General features: G+C 40.8%; 1 long non-coding RNA gene across 1 annotated transcript in view; it reads right to left on the bottom strand.

Moving 5' to 3' along the window:
• Window positions 1-3,156: 3,156 nt before the first annotated feature.
• LOC136019873 (uncharacterized) overlaps window positions 3,157-21,453 on the bottom strand; it is a 64,775-nt gene continuing 46,478 nt past the window's right edge. The window contains exon 2 of the long non-coding RNA XR_010615099.1: window positions 3,157-5,840. This is a non-coding gene — a long non-coding RNA (uncharacterized LOC136019873). The remainder of the gene's footprint in view (window positions 5,841-21,453) is intronic.

The raw sequence follows: 21,453 nt of genomic DNA, 5'->3' as shown, positions 1-21,453 counted from the left end.
TTGACCTACTAACCACTCCCTTTCTAATGCACCCTAAGAAAAAGAAAAAAGAAACAGATGAATCTATATCATTCCCATCAAACACAGTGAGCCCTACAATATTACTGCATTATATTGTTAATGGATGAAGATGAATTGTTTCATGTTGCAATGAAATTTGAGACAGTGTTTCATTGATCTGCAAAAGGAAAACACTTAAAATGGTAACAAGCTTCATCTCCACCACAAAAGAAACAACTCTGTTCCTAGGAAAGTTTGTCTCTGACCTATTGGATACGTAGTAAAGGGTATGCCTAAAACATCTGCTGCAAGATAGGCATCAGAGAAATCTAATTAACACCATGTCCAGGAATTACATGAGCAGATGTATCCTGGATAAAGTCACTGACAGGAGATCACTTTATGCCAACACAATTGTAGCTTGGAAAGAAAAAGTTTTGAAAAGTCTTTATTGGAAAAATTGTGTAGATCGAAATGACAAATTATGGCAAAAGAGAAAGAAATAACATCTCAAAAAAAAAAAAAAAAAGACACAAGAGACAAGCTGAGAGGAGGAATCCCATCATCCCATCCATGCTGACATTGGAACTCATGACTGTGAAGGTCAATATGTTAAAAAATATCTGGAGACATCCTAGTGAACAGACTAGCGCATTGAGCTGATAGGAATATTTTAGAGCCTGCTGATGGTGTTGATTGCGATAAAAGCCCAAATAACAGCCTCAGAATACTGAGAGCAGGTATCAGTGTCTTTCTGATTGCAGTCAGCAGCAAACCAACCTGAAAAACAGATTGGAATCTGCATGACTTCATTGCTAATGTTGAGGTTCAGATCACTGTAATCTACGATAAACTGTGCTGTCATCTAAACAAGAAGGAATCCAGCACAATTTCTAAACACTGGCATCTTACAGCTTTTCATGCCCTTAAATAAAAGCAAACTCAGGCCAATTTTTGAGTGCAGGAGTTAAATCTCTCACTGTTGCATTTTTAGCATACTCTTTAATGTGATTTTCACTTCATTGATAGACATTGCCAAATCTATTTCATTGCCTCTTCAAAGGACTGAACTCACAGAGGGAGATAAACAAAAAATATCATCATGTTTAGAACTGGTTTTCAGCATCTGTGCTGCCTCTTTTCCCAACCGCCTTCTGCTGATAGCTTTTCAGAGAAATTTTCAGAATGACTGAAAAGATGCAGTGCCAACCAGGCTTGCTTTAGCTTTTGTGATATGTGTCTGAAAGATTAATGTTTTGATTAAAAGAACTTTGGTTGAATTTTCTCATAGAAATTTGTTCATAAACACATGTGACTTTTTTTTTTTTTTTTTTTGTCTTAGGTTAGTTTTCGTGCTTACAGTGAGACACTACGTGTAGAAGCAGAAGAGAACAGAGATGCTAAACACAAGCAGTGCTCAGACGTATCATGGTTAAATAGTAGGTGGCAGCACAGAACAAGCTGGCAGGCTCAGGCTTCACGTTCATTTTAGAGCCAGCTTGGAAAATAGTCCTCCTTGATCAGAGTTCACAGGTTCCCATAAATAACAGATGATTTCATTGTACTGTCCACTAAATATCCTACTTGTGACAGGTCATGTTTCAGGAATGATAACAGATACAACACACATTACAAGTAACATGTTCATTCATTTTGACTTACAATTAAAGAATTGCCACCTCGGTCTTATTAAATGCTTCTGAGGAGACTGACTTTTTTGTGGGTTTTTTTTTTTTTTTCAAGTAGAGTCATGCATTAGAACAATCTTTTGATCACATATTTATGGAATAACTAGTGTCTAGTGGGTAGAGAGGAAGCAGGTGATGAGGCTTCCTCAGTTTTACTTCTAAGCTCAGCCACTGATCTCTGTTGCTTTTGGCTAGTCGCTTTTTGTGTTAGAGCTGATCTAAGCATAAAATACTGTAAACAATGCAGCTGTGCTGCAGTCACAGGCAGGATTTAAGCAAAGCAGATGCCCAAACACCACTGTAATGAGAGACATCTGAAATACCAACTGGATTAGAAAACTCAGTAACGTGTTTATTGAGGTTTCAAGGGTCAGTCTCACAACAAGCAACTTTCAATTATCATTCACATACTACCTACATCTCCGTGATTTTTTTTTCATTAAAACATTTCCTTCAGCCATTGACAAAATGACAGATTATGTTAAGTGCTAATGGTAAGGGCAGCTGTTTTTTTTTCCTTTTTGAGTTTCATGCCTGATTTTCCATCAACTTCAGTCCTGAAGAGTCCTTTTACATTATGATTTTGTATTCACTTTGAACAGACATAAATGAGAATATGCAGTTTAAGGCAGTGAAGAAGTAAGCTTTTGATGCAGAAATTTTAATAGTCCTGCAACTGTTATTTAGCTCTCATTTTAGTATCCTGAGATGGGATGGAAGGAGAAATCCCATTTCCAGGATTTTATAATTGCTACAAAAATGAAGGCAGAAGGATATTTTCAGCTGGTAATTTCTGTGGTGCTTATATATAATAGCAGAAGAGAAAAGAAGAGATTAAGTTATATATCAGCCTTGGAAGAAAAATCCATGCTCAAGAGACAGTAAGAAAGAAGTCATCAAGATTTTTAATGAAATGCAGACATTGCCAAAGAGGAAGGAAGCAAAGTATCAGTAAAATATACATGGGTAGACAAATGAAGCCAGTATGCAGAAGAGCTCTGAAATTAGTAAAAGAAACTTGGATTTGGTGTTGAAAGAAATACAGGCTAGAAATATATTAAAGAAGGGATGCAGGGTGACAAAACAATATAGAAAATATGGAAAACCTGGGGCCAACATGTAAGAGATTATAAGCAGGCAGCAGCTGCAGTTTTAAGCAAGAAGCAAATACAGAAAGAGACCTGACAATACCGTGACAAATAAAGATGAATGCCAGGTTCCTATTTAGTAGCACAAGGCTTCAATGGTCACCTGGCCCTTGACAGCAACCCGTAGAGAACACAATGCAGTCAGCCCCCTAGTGGGGCCCGGCTATAGCCCAATGCAGTCAGCCCCACGAGGTGTCGGCCTATAGTTTTATTGGTGTGCTCTATCCGCCCGCTGAGAGAGGGCACCCCTTCCTAAGAATCCCGACTGATAAATAGATTCAAGATCCCCGAGTTCGGACAAAGCACAAACGAGGCACGGCAACGGTAACCCAGACTCGTGTCGTTTTATTAGTTACACTCTTGAGGGCAATTATCTAACGTACGGAGAAGGGGAAGAAGTAGAGAGGGGAAAAGAGGTTAAAACTAGTCACCGCCCTCGATCCAGCAGCATCCCGTGGATCTGCTGACAGTCCTCAGCAGTCGGTGGTGGGCGCACACACAGGTTCCTCAGTGATATTCTTTTATAGTTTTTAATTTTGCTGAGTCATTCTGTGTGAGCCATCTTACGCCAATCACTTTCTCGGTGATGTCAGTGTTGCTGAGCGTGGCCGGGATATTCGCGCCCCTGGGCTTGCTGTTGCTTGCCAGGTACCTGCAGTGGGCCCCGCCTGCAGCCAATCGGCATCCACTGCGCGGGAACAGCAGCAGGAGGAGGACGAGGTGGGGGGTAAGGGGGTATTCGTGGCTGGCATGGAGGTGTCCTTGGCCCCCTAATACATAATCTCTGCAGCCATGACAGTCCTTGTTCGGTCTGCCATTTTGAACAGGAGGTAAAACTTAAGATTTTCTGAGACATCACAAAAAATGGCAGAGACGAGTCCCACACCACTCCATGACTCAGAAGCTCTTTTGGGATGCTATCCATTGGGCTCACAGGGGGTTAGGAAAAAGGGGGAGAGGAAAAAGAGAGAGAAGGAAAGAAAAGAAAGAAAGGAAAAAAGGAAAACATCAAAGAAAACTGGTATACATAACTATTCATAAACAATTCATACAATATTTACAGTTTTGTTCAATTTATACAATGTTTACCGTTTCATTTTCAGCATATGCAGATACTCTCAATAATTTTTGTGTTTCTGAGGGATTGGCTGGGGTAGCGGCAAAATGTATATTGATAACTAAGGGGGCCTATAGGGATGCTGGGGAGGGACTATTCATTGGGGACTGTAGTGATAGGACAAGAGGTAACGGGTTCAAACTTAAACAGGGGAGGTTTAGATTGGATATAAGGAAGAAGTTTTTTAGTGTAAGGGTGGTGAGGCACTGGAATGGGTTGCCCAAGGAAGCTGTGAATGCTCCATCCCTGGCAGTGTTCAAGGCCAGGTTGGACAAAGCCTTGGGTGAGATGGTTTAGTGTGAGGTGTTCCTGGTCATGGCAGGGGGGTTTGGAACTGGATGATCTTAGGGTCCTTTCCAACCCTAAGTATTCTGTGATTCGATGATTCTATGATAACTGCCCTTTTAATTGAGCATATTATGCAAGGAACTATGCAAGGTAGTATAAGTAACATAAGAAGTCCCTAAATTAAGTAATAAAATGTCCTTTTAGCCCATGGTCCTCCTGGAAGCCAGGACCGCATATGAAAGTCCCACCTGTTCCATGTCTGAACAGGAACATGTGCTAATTTACAAATTCCCAAGGTAATCCTTTTAACTACTTTTCCACTATCATAATTTTGTAGGCAACAGTTGGAATCATTCAATTTTCCACAAACTCCTCCTTCTTCTGCTAGTGAGTAATCGAGAACCAATCTATGTTGTAAAATTGCTGTCTGCATTTGAGTGGCTTGTGAGGCTAGTAAATCTAAAGCTGTTGCAGTTTGTTTTGTAATGATTTCTAAAATGGCTTGTAATTGAATGATACAGTTTAAATTATAGATAGGTTCTCAAGCACCACTTATGGGTTCGTAAGGGTTCCAGTTTGCAGGCCCGTAACGTTCAATAATTTTTTCAGGGGATCATTCATCATTTCCCACCGTTGTGCAGAACTACCAGTCAAGGGTAGAGAGGTCAAGGGATTGTTTACTTTTTGAGAGATCATCATAAACTGGGACACCTAATTGATCACCTTTTTTATCATCAAGTAAAAAGAATAAGAGTCAGATCACTCCACTATAACACACTCCCATCCAATTGGTAGGCAAGAGTTTATACGCATAATGTCCACATATCCAATAGTGACCTTTTAGGCTGGTACAACTGTTTTGATATGGCCCTGGCCAATTTATGTTAGCCATATATTTGCTCCAATTTTCAAAGTACAGGTCTATGGAAAAAGGTGATCCCACTGTGTTGAGACACCACCATGCTTGGTATCCTGGGTTATGATGGTAGGTGCAATTTCCCCCAGTTATGTCTAAACTCCACCAGGAACCCAGGGTTTTCCAGTAATCTCCAGTGGAGGTGTACCATCCCCGTACAGGAACAGCGAATTTGTTACTGCAGTTTGAATACCCACTACAACCCAGCCTAAAAGTCCACTCGTATTGACTTTCCCCATTCAGACTCCATTTGATTGGTTACAAGATAGACAGAAGTGACCCCTTTCTGGGTATGTTATAGGCCAAGGTGTGGTATCATTGTAGAGGACATTTGCTATGGAACTGTAATTGTTTACTAATTGGTCAGGTACCAAAGGGATGGAAATCCAGGGCCAACTAGACAGTCCCATTGGTCCTCCACATATGCAGCATTTTGTCAGATTGAAAGCTCAAACTACAGCTCTCCCGGGTAACAAGAACTCAGTGTTTTCATTTAGCTGGGGAGCTATCCTATCACCGGAGGAACTTCTGATGATCCAAGAGAAACAAATTATAGATAGCCAGATTCCCCTTTCCTGTGATAATACAGACATTTTATAAATATTACTGAAACCAAACCACATAAATACATGCAGTCAAAGTCTTTATTCCAAGTTCTTTTCTTCTAGGTGCATCTCTTCATCCTGTAAATAAATAAAAGGGAATTCTTAGTCCCTGTTAGAAGAAAACCACATCTGGTATAGGTTAGAATGGTGGGGTGATCCATCAAGTATTAATTTTGTGCTCTTTTCCCACTGCATCCTTTGCCTTCTAGGCATATTCATTGAGTGGGGTGTCAGGCACTAGGGGAACTTCTACTACAGTGAGGATCTTTACAAATACTGGTTGTCCAGGGTAATGTAATGGTGTTTTGGGATGATCAGGACCTTGAGGAGTGGGTGATATTGTTGGAGGTCCCGGGCAAAATGCCGTGATTTTGGGGCTCCCAAATTTTCCCCATCGGCTATTTACTAGAGTGACAGCTTTCCGTATTCGTGTTGCCCATCCTGGGTTTTGTGGTTTGAGGAACCTTTTAAGCAGACCATTGGTATTTTCCACAATCCCATTTGCTTGAGGGTAATAGGGGGTGTGAAAAATCCATTTGACCCCTTCCTCTGTGGCCCAGTCATGGACAACTTTGGCAGTAAAGTGGGAGCCATTATCTGATTGGATTGATCAGGATTTTGTGAAGGAGCTGAACCATCCTTTTAGGGCTCGAACAGTATTTTCTCCTGTTGCACGTGTGAATGCTTCTGCTTGTACTACCCTGGATACGACTTCGACTCCTACTAATATGTATTGCTTTCCTTTGGATCGGTGAAAACGGCCAATATAATCTCTCTGCCAAGTGTCCCATAATCCTTTCTCGCTTTTAATGTGTAAGGGGGATTGGTCTAGAGGGTGTTTATCAAGTCGACTACGACACAGGCTGCACGCAGAAATGCAAGTATGACAGTTTTCTCTGGTGACGGGCCAGCCTTGGGCATGTGCTTCACAGCAGAGATCCTTGCTACTTTTATGCACCCTTTTAATATGTAGCCATTCTAACAATCTTTCCCAATTTTCCATTATGGATTCATTTTGTAGGGGAGCCAAAGGAGATAATTCATCTATGTTATTGCTCCACTGACTAGTTGGATTGCTTCCATCCTGATGGGAAGCCTATGGCAAAGATGACTTGCGTAGCAGTTCTTAGGATATCTTGTCATTTTTCCTTTTGCCATACTGGCACCCGATTCACTTCCCATTCATTTTGTTCCCAGAAGGGAAGCAATTCAGTGCACCCCTTAAAGGCAGCAAAAGAGTCAGTATAGATATAAACAGGAGAAGATAGATTGAGCTTCATGTTGGAATACGCTCCAAACTGCAATTAGTACTCCTACTTGTGCGCTGACTTCTCCCTCTGTTACAATTTTTTCCTCAGTCTGAGTTTGCAGGGCCACAGCCTGATATTTCCATACCTTTCCCTCAAGTCTATCTGAGCCATCGGTGAACCAAACCTTTCCTAACTGTTTGGAAAATGAGAGCAACCTGTATAACTGGAGATGGAGGATCATCCATATGGTTTAGGGAAAATTCCCCTTGTATAGCTTATTTTTCGGGTGTGCTCTCTGATACTTCAAAAATGGTACAATAATGTTCTGTCTATGCATACCATTTCCGTAAGGACGCACATTGTGCCACCCCATCAGGGGGTGGGGTTCCAGCTAGGATGGGGTTTAGTACCTTAAAAGGGCCTTTAAGTATGATTGATTGTTGGTGGATGGTATGGTCTGCCTCTCATAATGCTTGGCTTGCCACAAGCAGTCCCTTTTCCCATACTGTGTAGTGTTTTTCATCATCCTTAAAGCTATGTGAATAAAATACAGTGGACCTCAGAGGTCCTTCTGGTCCCTTTTGCCAAAGATGGATCTACAGGCCTGACTGAGGAAACGCCCATTCAATTTGAATTGGGTCAGTGAGGTGAATGGAACCCAAAGCTTGATAACTAGAGGCCTCAAATATTAATGAATGCAGGGCTTCCTCATGGACAGGAGTCCAATCCCAAGAAACACTTTTTTGTAACAAATCACATAATGGTCAAGCTATTATGGAAAAATCAGGAATGTGTTTTTGCCAAAAGACTAAGGTTCCTAGTGCTCGTTGTAATTCTTGTTTTAAGGTAGGTCTAGGTATTTGGTCTACAACCAACAAAGTCTCGTCTGGAATGCACTCGGTGCCTCCCTTCCACCAGATTCCTAAAAACTTTACCTCTGGGGCAGGAACTTGTACCTTTTCAGGTGGAATCCATAAACTTAGCCCTTCTAGAAGTTTAATAATTATGGACTGTGCCTTGCTTACTGATTCTATTTGCTTGCCTCCTATTAATATATCATCTATGTACTGGTAGGTTTTAACCTCCCTTTCCAGAGGAATTTGTTCTAATTCCCTGGCTAAAGCATGATGTGATAAAGTGCAGGAGTGTTTGAATCCTTGGGGTAATCTGGTGAACGTGTACTGTTGCCCTTCCCAAGTGAAGGCAAAATAAGCCTGGTCTTGTGGCTGAAGAAGAACCATGAAAAACATGTCCTTTACAGCAATAGTGGTGAAAATTGAATGGGCTTGTTCTTGAATAGCACTGTTGAGTTCAGCAATGTTAGGGACAGCAGCATTTAATGGCCCTGTATTGGCGTTCAGACGATGATAATCAATCAGCAGCCGCTGTTTCCCATTCTGTATTTGTACTGGCCAAACCAGAGAGTTATAAAGTGAGTGAGTGGGGATTACAATTCCTTGCTCCTGCAATTCTGCCAGTATGGGAGCTGTGCCTTCTCTGGCTCCTAGAGGTAGAGGATATGGCTTTACATTAGTTAATTCAGAGGGGGGAAGAGGAGGAGGCGGGACCAGGAGTCACAGATTTAACTTACCTGCTCCAAATGTCCAAGTACTCCCTGTATTGTCTGTCCATTTATGTCTCTTTAAGATACCTATTCCCAACAGATTTGATGGAAATTCCCCCATCACCACTTGCACAATGATTGAATTATTATCTCCAGGGAGTCTAAGAGAGGCTTGTACCAAAGTTTGTACCTTAACATTTCCGAATGCATCTGATACCACTAGGGGCATTTTGGAGGGTTTAGTCCCATATTGCTGGGCATCCTTTTTTTTGTATGGCAGAAATTTGGGCACCGACATCTACTAAAAAAGGAATTGATATTTGTTCAGGTCCTACAATACAAAATAAAAATAAATCACCTCTAAGTGTAAGAGTGAGCTGCCTAATGTACATCCACCTTTCGCCCGTGTCCTGGGTTCAGCAGTAGCAGTCATTTTTCTCCTTCTTAATAGCTAGTGCAGTGCTGTGCTTTTGACTTTCAGCCTGGGAACAACACTGATAACACCGATGTTTTTAGTTGCTGCTCAGTAATGTTTACTCTGACCAAGGACTTTCTGAGTCTCATGCTCTGCCAGGGAGGAGGGGAAGCCAGAAGGAAGCAGAAACAGGACACCTGACCCAAACTAGCCAAATGGGTATTCCATACCACAGCACATCATGCCCAGGATGTAGAACTGGGGGCAGTTACCTGAAAGGGCTAGATCACTGCTTGGTCAGGCTGGGTATCAGTCTGAGAGTAGTGAGCTGTTGTATTCTCTTCCTGTGTTATTTCCTTTATCATTATTATTATTGGTGGTAGCAGTAGTGGTTTGTGTTATACCTTAGTTACTGGACTGTTGTTATCTCAACCTGTGGGAGTTGCATTCTTTCGATTCTCCTCCCTATCCCTCCGGGAGCAGGGGGAAGAAGGGGGTGGAAATGAGAGAGTGGCTGCATGGTTCTGGGTTACTAGCTGCAGCCAGTCAGTGTCTGTGGTGCAGGAGCAGGAGGAGGACAAGGTGGAGGGTAAGGGGGTATTTGTGGCTGACATTGAGCTGTCCTTGGCCCCCTAATACACAGTCTCTGTGGCCATGACAATCCTTGTTTGGTTGGCCATTTTGAACAGAAGGTAAAACTTAAGATTTTCTGAGATATCACAAAAAATGGCGGAGCCGAGTCCCACAATGAAAAAAAGGAGAAAAAGGAGTAAACCCAAATACACAGCCGTCTTCTTTCTCAAATCCTGTCTTTCAGCTTTCTATTTCACCTCTCATGATATTTCTTCTTCGTACCTCTAATCTTTCATACCCTCACTCTCTGTTCAGCATTCAGCAAGTCTCTCAGCATTCCGCCCTTGATCTGTCCCACATTCTCTCAAATACTTCCGTCACAAACACAACTCAGGCTCTAGCTATGACGTCTGTCAATCTTAGCTACACTCCAGACCTGTCTTTACCGAGACTAAGAGAGAGCTGCATCTGTGAGTTCTCCATGGGTCTATATGGTGCTACTTCCATAGAGCTACCTATATAACTAAGAGAGAGCTCTTAATCACTTACCCCTAACATCTTCCCTTATCCCTCCCATAAAACAAACCAATAAAGTACCTACAGTCTTCTCAGTATCCCTACCCCGTGCTTTCCTCGGGACCCAGGCATTCTTTATAAATCCAACTTCTCTCCAGTACCTCATGTCAAGAGCATGCCAACCCCTTACAGAACTTTTCTGCATGACACGCAAAACAGATATGCAACCTTTAATAATTATGCAATAATAATTATTATTAAATAATACTTTAATAAATTATTATTACCTAATTTAAATAATAATTTAGGTAACTATGCAACCTTTCCTACTAATCTCTGAAAACACCATTTTCCTATCTTAGCTATTTTTCTTACTGGCCCTTTCTTTAGGCACTTCCTCCTCCTCCTCCTCTGTTACCTCAAACATGAACTGCTCATCTTCATGTTCAAAGCTCTCCTTAGCCTGTGTCTATCTTACTTGGCTCTTCCTGAGTATTAGGAGGTCAAACCCTGCCTCAGGTTACCCCATGACTCCAGCATCTTTTATCTGCTTGTTGCATTTGAAACAAACACTTTCTTCCCTATTGCTCTCACACTGGGAAGAGGTCCCTTAAATATCCATCAAATTATTCCATTATAAATCTTCAAACACCTCTTAAAACCACACTATGATACCCACAAAAATTTTAATAAAGCACAAGCCACATATTTTGTAAGACCATAACCAGCTAATGCTGTTTCATATGTTTCTCTTATACATCTGAATCTGTTGTACCCTGTCAAATACTTAAATGAAATGCCTGTATAGTCTCTTTTTGATCTGTGTGCACACTGTGTCTGGCATATATATGTGAATTTCCAAATGCTATTACACAGGGCTATAGTTCCCTTGTGTTTTACTGTTATGTATATAAATATGTGCTTTACTAAATCATGCAGGCATAAAGCCCTGTAACAGTTAGAAAGAGATCCTTGTCAATGAAGCAGAGATTTAAATAATTAATTTCAAAGTCTGGAGTTTCATAACGGCTCTATTTTTGTCATAGTGCAAGTATCAGAAAAGAAGATATAACTGAGTTTACGGGGAAGCACTAATGAATTGTAACAGAAAACAACAGATACTAATTTATAGGCTAACACAAAGAAACCCTGTTGGTATTACCCATATATGATTAGACTAACATTCACAGTTATAAGAAAAGAGTAATTTCTGCCATTTTCTGTCTATTAAAAGTTTATAATCTTTTCGCTGCCTAAAACAGGAAATGTGAAGCAACCTGAATTCTAATTTGGAGCAGAAAGTTAATTTTGGGGAGATGTGCTATGTTTTTTTTTTAATATCAGCAATATGTAGGGCTTTTTATTGAAACTAAAATTTAGTGTAAATGAATGAACAAAATATTAAAGCTTTCAGTTCTTCAGAAGCCCTCAGCAGAATGGAGATTCACTCATTCACCTTACTTTGACATATGTTTGATCTCTCAAAGTTGTATATTAAAATAAGTGCTAAATCTGAATAATCTCAGTGTTCTAAATGAAATCATTATTCTGCAGACTGAACCTAATGCTGAAGTAATGTAGAGTCTGACCTTTCCAAATAAATCTCTTTTAGTAACTATTCCTCTCTAGTCTCTGGAACAACAGAAGCATCTAAGGCAGCAACAAACTAGGAAAAAGGGCAAGATTCAGTAGTGAAGCAAGAGGCAGTGTGATTTAAGGGTGAAAGGATTTGGACATGACACTGCTGGGCAAAAAGAGGCAGAGAGGCTACATTTTTCATGAGCTCCTGAAGTAACTTGTTTGCAGAGTCTGAAGCTCTGGTGAACAGCTCACTGCAATTCCTGTCATCTTTTCTTGAATTTTGTCCACCTGATTTTTATGTCAAACAGATGAAAGGTACACCAGTTGCTGTGCATCAGTTATGTGTTGTCTGCTGTGCATCAGTGAATTACCACTACATACACCAGCTGTTCACAATGCCACTAGAGGTGTTATTATTTTTCCCAGCATTGGTATGTTTAATTCCCAGGTACAAAGAACAATTCTTTTAAAAAGTTCTGTAGAAATATAAAATGAAATAATCCCACAGAGACCCATTTTTTTGTAGGATGATGTTTCACTTTTCCAGTAAACCAGGGATAAAGGATTGCAACACAGGTGAGGCAGAAATGATGCTAATAACTGAACAGAAATGAGTATTTGAGAAGAGATTTTCTGAAAGAGGATTAAACAGAGGGGCATAGCAGGGGATCCATAATCTACAGGGAAGCACTAAGAATCCACTTAGGGCACACTTTGGTAGAGATCTTAAACAAATTGTGCCACTTACAGAGTACAGAGAAAGTTCCTTTCACATGTAATAGGCTGTAATGGTTCCTCCTTTGTTAGCCTAAGTATTTCAGCCAAAGCAACTCCAGTCAAACAGTAGTTCTGATTGGACACCTGTAGAGGTAATAGCATTCAATGACACATCTGAGTGACAGGCAAAACACAAAATGTCTTCTCAGTTGCATCTAGGATGAGGTTAAGATACACATACAGAATCATACACAGCACAAATGCTGATGGAGAAGCACAGCAGAAAAACAACTTGCACACACAGCATAAACCCCAGAACTCTGTAGTTATCCTGAGATTTCAAAGTGAGACCCTCTGCTCAAAGCCATGCTGATGCTTCTTTAGATCTCTTCTATCCAGGTGGATAGCAGCTATGCACCAGTGAGGCCCTATAATGACAGTTTTATTCAATGAGTTCATTCTTTAGCAAGAAAATTCTGGATGGATTTTCTTTTTCTCCCTCAAAACCTGAAAAGATTCTTTAACAGTTTGCATACAATCACACCGCAATGTCCTCTAATGATCTTTCGAAAGAAAATATATAAATAAAAATTCCTTGCATGTTTAGTGACTTTACTCTTGTAAAGGACACATAGAGACCTGTGCTGAGGTAGTACTCCAGTTATGCATTCCTAGGTAATGAGTTTTATCTTTCAGGATCAATTTTCCATTAGTAGCATTCAGAGCTCCATCCAACTTTCAAATGAATTTGACCTGTGAACCTGGGATGTTCTGATGCTGCTTTTTAAATACTGGAATGTAATGCCAACGTAACAGAGAAAAATTATAGCAGCAAGACTCTAATGGCCAAACTAATGCCTACTGGAAAACTTTAAGGCTTTTTAATGGCAAGTAGACAGTGTAAACTAAGATGGCACCAAAAAAAAAAAAAAACAAAAAACAAACCCACCAAAAAACAAGATGGGGAGGGAAGAACATTTTTTAAATACCAAGGTTTCTGCTGTCTCTAACTGAGCTGTTGAGTAAGATAATCAGTCCAAAACAGCATTTATCAGGATTGTCTAAAACAAGAAAAAAAACTGCAAGAAGTTTATTTCTTCCACTCTGCAATGTTAAAGGAATCAATCTATTAACTAAAGAAAAAAATAACTGTATTGATAATCAAAATGATGGCTTAGCTTTTGTAGGACAATGAGTGGGTTGTATTGGTGATGCAATAGTGTAGCTGCCAGATTTGATTGTGTCTTTGATGTGCCAGCCGGGAGATTATGATTACAGGAATCAATTCTTGACAGTGAAAGAGACATCTTAAGAAAGTTCACTGGACTTTCATAAGCAGATCATTAGGAGACCAACAGCATTAATCTCTCAGGATTGTGCATGGCATGGGTACACTTTATAACACATAGTCCAAAGGGCTGAGAACATGTCTGAGTGAACACAAATGAAATATCTGTAGTCAGTGTCAGCCTGAAGTACATTTCTAGCCATTTATGTATCGCTGTGTACCTGAGCTTGCATTCCTGCCTACTCTATTTAATTGTGGGGGTTTTTTTTGTTTTGTTTTGGTTTTTTTTTTCTTGAGGTAGGACTCCTAGAGGGCATTGTTTTGATTAAAAAAAAACAACAAAATCTGCTATCAAAAAAAAAAAAAAAGATTTTATTGGAAAAAAATTTTTAAACTTCTAGAGTTATTAACTTTGCCAGAATCACATATCTCGTTACATAGAAACATAAAATCATAGAACGGTTGGGCTTGGAAAGGACCTTAAGATCATCTATTTCCAAACTCCCTGCCATGGGCAGGGGCGCCTCACACTAGACCGTGCTGCCCAAGGCTCTGCTCAACCTGGCCTTGAACACTGCCAGCAATGGAGCATTTACCACTTCTTTGGCAACCTGTTCCACTGCCTCACCACCCTCACAGTGAAGAACTTTTTCTTTATATCTAACCTGAACTTCCCCTGTTTAAGTTTAAACCTATCACTCTTTGTCCTATCGCTACATTTCCTGATGAAGCTGTCCAGCATCCTTGTAGACACCCTTCAGATACTGGAAGCCTGCTCTGATGTCATCACGCATCTTCTCTTCTCCAGGCTGAACAGCCCCAACTTCCTCAGCCTGTCTCATGAAGTTCAACAATGCAAAGTTCAAGGTCTTACACCTGGGACGAGGCAATCCCAGGCACAGCTACAGGCTGGGCGGAGGAGTGATTCAGAGCAGCCTGAAGAGAAGGACTTGAGGGTGTTGGTCGATGAGAAACTTGACATGAGCTGCTTCATTGTTCACTTGCAACCCAGAAACTACCCATGTGGTTGCATCAAAAAGAGCGTGATCAGCAGGTCAAAGGAGGTGATCCTGCGCCACTGGAACTAGATGATCTTAAGGTCCTTTCCACCCTAACTATTCTATGATTCTGTGATTATAGTTCCTGCAGATAATTTATATTCAGGAATACTGAGCCATAGCAACTGAAGAACTTGGGTCATTACTTAGACCAAAAAATACCTACCATGACAGACAAACCTGTGAACTTACTTAACCAGTAGATAAAATTCTATTCCACTCCAATTTAAGAAAAAAAAACAACAAACAACAAACAACAAAATAACTAACCACTAGGATGATTCAGTCATACTACTCTGATGTATTCGCTCACTCACTGAATTAAATTCAATATATTTAGAGAACATGGCTTATTTTGCAATTGAAACAAAGCAGAGATGTTTTAATTGGTCTTTGCCTTTCATGGAATCATAGGATCAACCATTCCCCAGCACTGCCAGTGCCACCACTAAACCATATCACTGAGGGCCTTGTCTACACAGTTTTTGAGCACTTCCAGGGATGGTGACTCCACACTGCCCTGGGCAGCCTGTTCCAATGTGTGAGCACTCTTTGGGGAAAAAATTGTTCCTAATCTCCAGTCTAAACATCCCCTGGTGCAGCTCGAGTCTTTTTCCTCTTGTCTTGTCACTTGTTACTTGGGAGGAGAGACCGACCCTCACCTCACTACAACCTCCTTTGTTGTATTCAGTGCCTCTCACTATCACAGCTGGTGGAAAATTCAAAGGTTTTATGCAATACATATGCATTCAGTTGGCATTTTTGTTACAGAAAGCCCTTCTTAATTTCTTTCAACAGGAGCAAAAATTGCTATTGAAGACACTCCAATGTATGCCTAAACAAACATACCTGACACTTAGAATTGACTTAACTGCCTATTGCTTGTTACATGAAAGAAATACATTCCTCGTAAATGCCGTACTGAGTAGGCCAAACTTCCAATAATGACATTCAAATAAAAAGTTATTACTAAATAAAGTATTGCAGGGCTCAGATTCACTCTGTTCTAGACACTGTCCCTTCATGATGTCATCTTTTTTTCTGAGACTTTAGTGAATTTACTGAGCGTTGAATTTACATAGTAGTCTTTTTTTTTTCTGAACCAAACAGTAGAATGGGATCATGAACACAAAGTCAGCAAAATGCCCAACAATGTTACAATTCCTAGAATGCCAGAACCACTGAAATGGTTAAACACACCACCATCGATCACTTACCAGTCAATGACATGTCCCAGAGTATTAACTGTACCTGAGGAGGAGGAAGGAGTCTGACACACTTCTTTCAAGGCTTGCCTTTATCTCTTATTCTCAGGAAAGGCAGCCAGAAAATACAGATAATATCTGTATTTTTACACTGCCTAGTGCATGGCACTTGGGCCTCCAAGAAGCTTGCAGTATAAATAATACAGAGTAAATAATAATGACAAATACCTTTAGCTGCAGAAACCCATCAACCATGCTAAAACACATATCACGTACACTGATATTGTCTCTCACCCTTCATTAAAAGAGAATAAATCCTGAGGGAGGCATCATTGAACGTCTCCAACACACCAAATCATAACCTCAACCTGCAGTAAAGTTAATAAAACCATATCAAATAAATTCCAAGAGTTCCCTTGGCTTAGTCCATGCCACTTGAGGAATTTATAATTTAAAGGAGAATATGAGATTAGAGAGGTATGAAAATAGAGTGACCTAGAATTTGAAACAAGAGTTTAACTATTTTGTCATACCCGAGGGTGTGTTTACAGTACATAGTACTGAAATTTGCACATAGAGAACTCAAGTTCCCTGTATTTTCACTTTCATGAGTTGTATGTCCAGTGATGTTGGACTCCCAAATAAATGACAAAAATATAGTAAAATCAGTATAGTCAAATGCACTACATTTTAAAGATGTTTTTGTTACAATGATCGTATATGTATGTACATGTTATATCTACGCTAACAGTCAACAGCATCCTGCTCTCTGGGCTGGTGTGGCTTTTAAGTGGTAATGCCTGCAATGCCTCTCTGCCCTTGTCTAAGCTTTGAACCTTGTAATGGTGTAACATCAAAGTTTTATTATTTTTATCAAAAAGCTCAACATATAATTAACCAAGAGGCTCTTACCAAAAACATTAACTCTTTATGAGCACTGAAATTCAGCTTCTGAAAAAGAGTGAACTCTAGAAAAATTCTTTACTAGGTTTTTTTAATTATTAAGATTACATTAACTCTTGTTTCCATTCAAGAGCCACAGTACTGATGCTATCCTGAAACTGTAATAGGAATGCTCTCTTCCTAAGCAGAGCTGGTTTGCCACCTGAGTTATACTACAGGCACACAAAACAACGTAACAGCAGACACACCAGTAAAAAATATAGTGTGGGTTTTTTTTTTAAATTTTAATATTTATAGAAAAAAAACTGTTGCATTGATCTTCCAGAGAAATATAATCTCTGGGAATTTTCCTCTCTGCAGAGTCTGTGTGAAGTGCTGCAAAGATAAATAAGCTTTATGTGATGACAGCTGTGTTTTCATATTTTTCTGCTGTATTCTGTTGCAAATACAAAATTTCACTTGCATTGTCCTTGGCTCAAAAAACAACCTGATAATACTTTATACTAATTGGAACTGAAATTCTTTAAATGGTGTCATGGTTTAAGCTCAGCTGGTAATTCAGTACCACGCAGCTGTCCGCTCACTCTCCCCCCACCACCCCCTTCCTTCCTCTGCTCCTTGAGGGATATGGAGGAGAATCAAAAGAATGTGACTCCCACAGGTTGAGATAACAACAGTCCAGTAACTGAGGTATAACACAAACCACTGCTGCTACCACCAATAATAATAATGCTAAGGGAAATAACAAGGGAAGAGAATACAACAGCTCACCACCCGCAGACTGATACCCAGCCCGACCCAAGCAGTGACTTAGTCCTTCCGGGTAACTGCCGCGAGTTCTACATCTTGCGCATGATGTGCTGTGGTATGGAATACCCATTTGGCTAGTTTGGGTCAGGTGTCCTGTTTCTGCTTCCTTCCGGCTTCCCCTCCTCCCTGGCAGAGCATGAGACTCAGAAAGTCCTTGGTCAGAGTAAACATTACTTAGCAACAACTAAAACATTGGTGTTATCAGCGTTTTTCCCAGGCTGAAAGTCAAAAGCAAGCACTGCATTAGCTATTAAGAAGGGGAAAAATGACTGCTACTGCTGAACCCAGAACGGTATCCACCCCTTATTCCACACCATTCACGTCATGCTCAAATCCCACATTTTCAATATGCCATCACTCTTATATATATACATATATATACATCCACAGAGGGAGAGAGAGAGAGAGAAATAATTCCTTAGTGCATGGACCAATCCCTATAAGGCTGCTGAGTCCATCCCGTCCATGATGTCGGGCTCCATCTCTTGTAACAGTCTTTCAGAGCAGGAGAGAGAGTGTGATGTAGTCAATCTGCCAGGCCTCCCCATATTTGTACTTCAGTCATTGTCCTCCATACCAAAGAGGATTTAACCATTTAGCTTGCTTAATTGCAGCACACGTTTCACAGTCTTGAATAACCTGGGCAATAGTGTCCATTGTTAAGACTACTCCTCAATCATGAGCCCATTTGTATGTTGCGTCTCTGCTCTGATGGCCTGAAGTGTCATAGGCCCATCAGGCTCAAAATAATTCACCTTCTCCTTCAGCAGTTTCTGCAACTTGTTGTTAGGGACTCCATACAGCTGCCTTCCATCTCTGACTCTTCCAAAGCACTGGAGGGTCCCAGTGGACTAGATACTTGCCCATACTTTCCCACATACCCTGCCACTCATGACTGTCCAGCCTTGGGGAAAATCTCTTGGTGGTCCTATATCATCATTCAATCCTAGAAAAGACCCAAACATGACTCCGCTTAACTTTCGAGATCAGACAAAATGGTCATGGGTAAAACACACTCTGTATGTGTGCCAACATGCTGATCCCCATTACAATCAGGAGGCAGGTCTCAAGGGTACCCAAAGGCCATTCAAACCTTCAGAACTCTCAAACAATGCTGCTGTACTTGTCACTGAGGCTGGAGTAGCTGCACTGTCTGCTGCTGTTGGAGTTTGAAGTGCCTGCTGTACTTGTCACTGGGGCTGGTGTAGCTGCTGTGCTTGGAGTTGGAGTAGCTGTGTTATCTGTTGTAGTCAGAGTTTGAGTAGCTGTTGCACTTGTGAATAGGGTGTGTGGGAATGTCTCCCTCACAAGCTGACCACCAGAGGTGAGGCAAAAAGATATGTAATTGATATACACTTCTATTATACACCTCCCAAAGTATAGAGGTGGTGACCACACTGGGAACACAAGCCAGATCAATTTCATGATCAATGATTCTATTGTATTACAAGTCATTACCATAAAGTACAGTGAAACAAGAACCTTAGCCCAAGGCCCCCAGCCGATAAACACTAACACAGCAAATACCAGCTGTAAGTAAGGTACGACATGCTGAAACTCTGAGATCAAGAGCAACAACTTTGAGAGCCAATAAATCATCATTGTGATGAGTGACTATGAATCCAAAACAATGAATGCTTATCACACATATGATTAGACACATTCTAGTCAGATCTGTCATTATCTCAACCCTTCGTGCCCCACGCTGGGCACCAAAAAGAACTGTTGTGGTTTAAGCACAGCTGGTAATTCAGTACCACGCAGCTGTCCGCTCACTCTCCCCACTTCCTCCCCCCACTCCCGGAAGGATGGGGAGAAGAATCAAAAGAATGTAACTCTCACGGGTTGAGATAAGAACAGTCCAGTAACTGAGGTATAACGCAAACCACTGCTGCAACCACCAATAATAATAATGCTAAGGGAAATAACAAGGGAAGAGAATACAACAGCTCACCACCCGCAGACTGATACCCAGCCAGACCCGAGCAGTGATTTAATGCTTCCGGGTAACTGCCCCCAGTTCTACATCCTGGGCATGATGTACTGTTGTATGGAACACCCGTTTGGCTAGTTTGGATCAGGTGTCCTGTCTCTGCTTCCTTCTGGCTTTCCCTCCTCCCTGGCATAGCATGAGACTCAGAAAGTCCTTGGTCAGAGTAAACATTACTGAGCAACAACTTAAAACATCGGTGTTATCAGTGCTGTTCCCAGGCTGAAAGTCAAAAGAACAGCACTGCACCAGCTACTAAGGAGAAAAATGACTGCTACTGCTGAACCCAGGACAATGGAGTTGACTGGTAAATCCTAAAGCTTATTGTTTTAAAAGGAATACTTCCCTTTGAAAAAAGGTCTGTTTGAGGTAAGCAGAGCTTTTCAAAACTTTGCTCATTTGTATAAGCTAAGCTGCCATGGGAGATTAATCTAAAAACTATGCAGTAACCTAGGAAGTAATTCCAGCATGCTGCATTTTGAGATGTAGTGGGGAGGGATTCACATAAACGCCTTATATCAGGATAAGGTGAAAAATAAATTTGCACATATCATAGCATCCAAATCTGTAAATGCTCTCTCCCAGTTCATCTCAAGTGCTGAAAATTCTGGGAACTTCATGAGGTTTCCACTGGCCACCTCTCAAGCATGTCAAGGTCCCTCTGGATCCCATCCCTACCCTCTGGTGTATCAACCAAACCACACAGCTTGGTATCATCAGCAAACTTGCTGGGGGCACATTAATCCTGCTCTCCATGACGCGGACAAAGAAGTTGAACAGGACTGGTCCCAACACCAACCTCTGAGAGACACCACTTGTTACTGGTCTCCAATTGTACATTGGGCTACTGACCACAACTATCTGAGTCTTCAAGAAATGATAAATGAACAGTGACAAAAAAAAATTAGCTTTGACCTTTCTAAAACTTGCATTAGAGCCTCCTATCCTCTGTCAACCCCATTTGCAGCAAGCTCTGCTAATACCCCATCTGATGTTCTTTCAGAAGGGAGAGCAGAACACACAACTAAGCACAGGGGTATTACTATCATCACCAGTGAGACCTTGCTCTCCTTCAGCACTGACTGCTGCATTTGCTGCTGCTGCTGTACAGGCCTGCCCTGCACGGTCCTGCCAGACAAAGAAAGTGTTGGATTTGCAGCTGTAGTGACATTTATTTCTAGCCATTCAATTCCACACTACTCCTAATTTCAGTGGAAGTTACAGCTCGTAAAAAGAGCAGTACAAGGAATATTTACAGCCTCGTCTCTCCTTCTCTCTTCATTCTTGATACTGAAGATATTTAACTCAAGTCAATCTCTTAAAGAACTGAGGGATTCCTAAGTGAAAACTAAACCAAACTAAAAATGACCATAACAAATAGTTAATTAGTTTAAATGTACTGGTGAAGAATTACCGAGACCATAAAGTGATAAAATGAGTGAAATAATGGAAATAAGCTTCTTAGCTAATTCTATCACAGTTCTTAAGAGATTCAGTTGAATGTGTAAGGTTTTCTGAAAAAGAATGTCAACAAACTGCATGAGAAATTAAATACGGAATTCAGTGATATGAGTTTATTTTCTCTATAGAATCTTTAGCATCTAAAATCCCTTTCCTGATATTACTGTAACTCACAACACCATTATGTTTGGCTAGTAAATCTGAGCTTCCAGACTGGGCTTGACCTAGAAAAGGCTGAGGGACTTTGTTTAATTCAAGTTATTGGGAGGGCAGAAATTCACTCACAGTATGCACTCACCTTTCAGATGCAAATGGTTTCCACTACTTGGGAACTTCTGCACAGTCACTAAAGGCTTCAGC

This window comes from Lathamus discolor, chromosome 10 (assembly GCF_037157495.1).
Source record: "Lathamus discolor isolate bLatDis1 chromosome 10, bLatDis1.hap1, whole genome shotgun sequence".
Lineage (NCBI taxonomy): Eukaryota > Metazoa > Chordata > Aves > Psittaciformes > Psittacidae > Lathamus > Lathamus discolor.
Note: the sequence above shows the minus strand (reverse complement) of the source record. Positions and strands in the feature narration are given on the sequence as shown.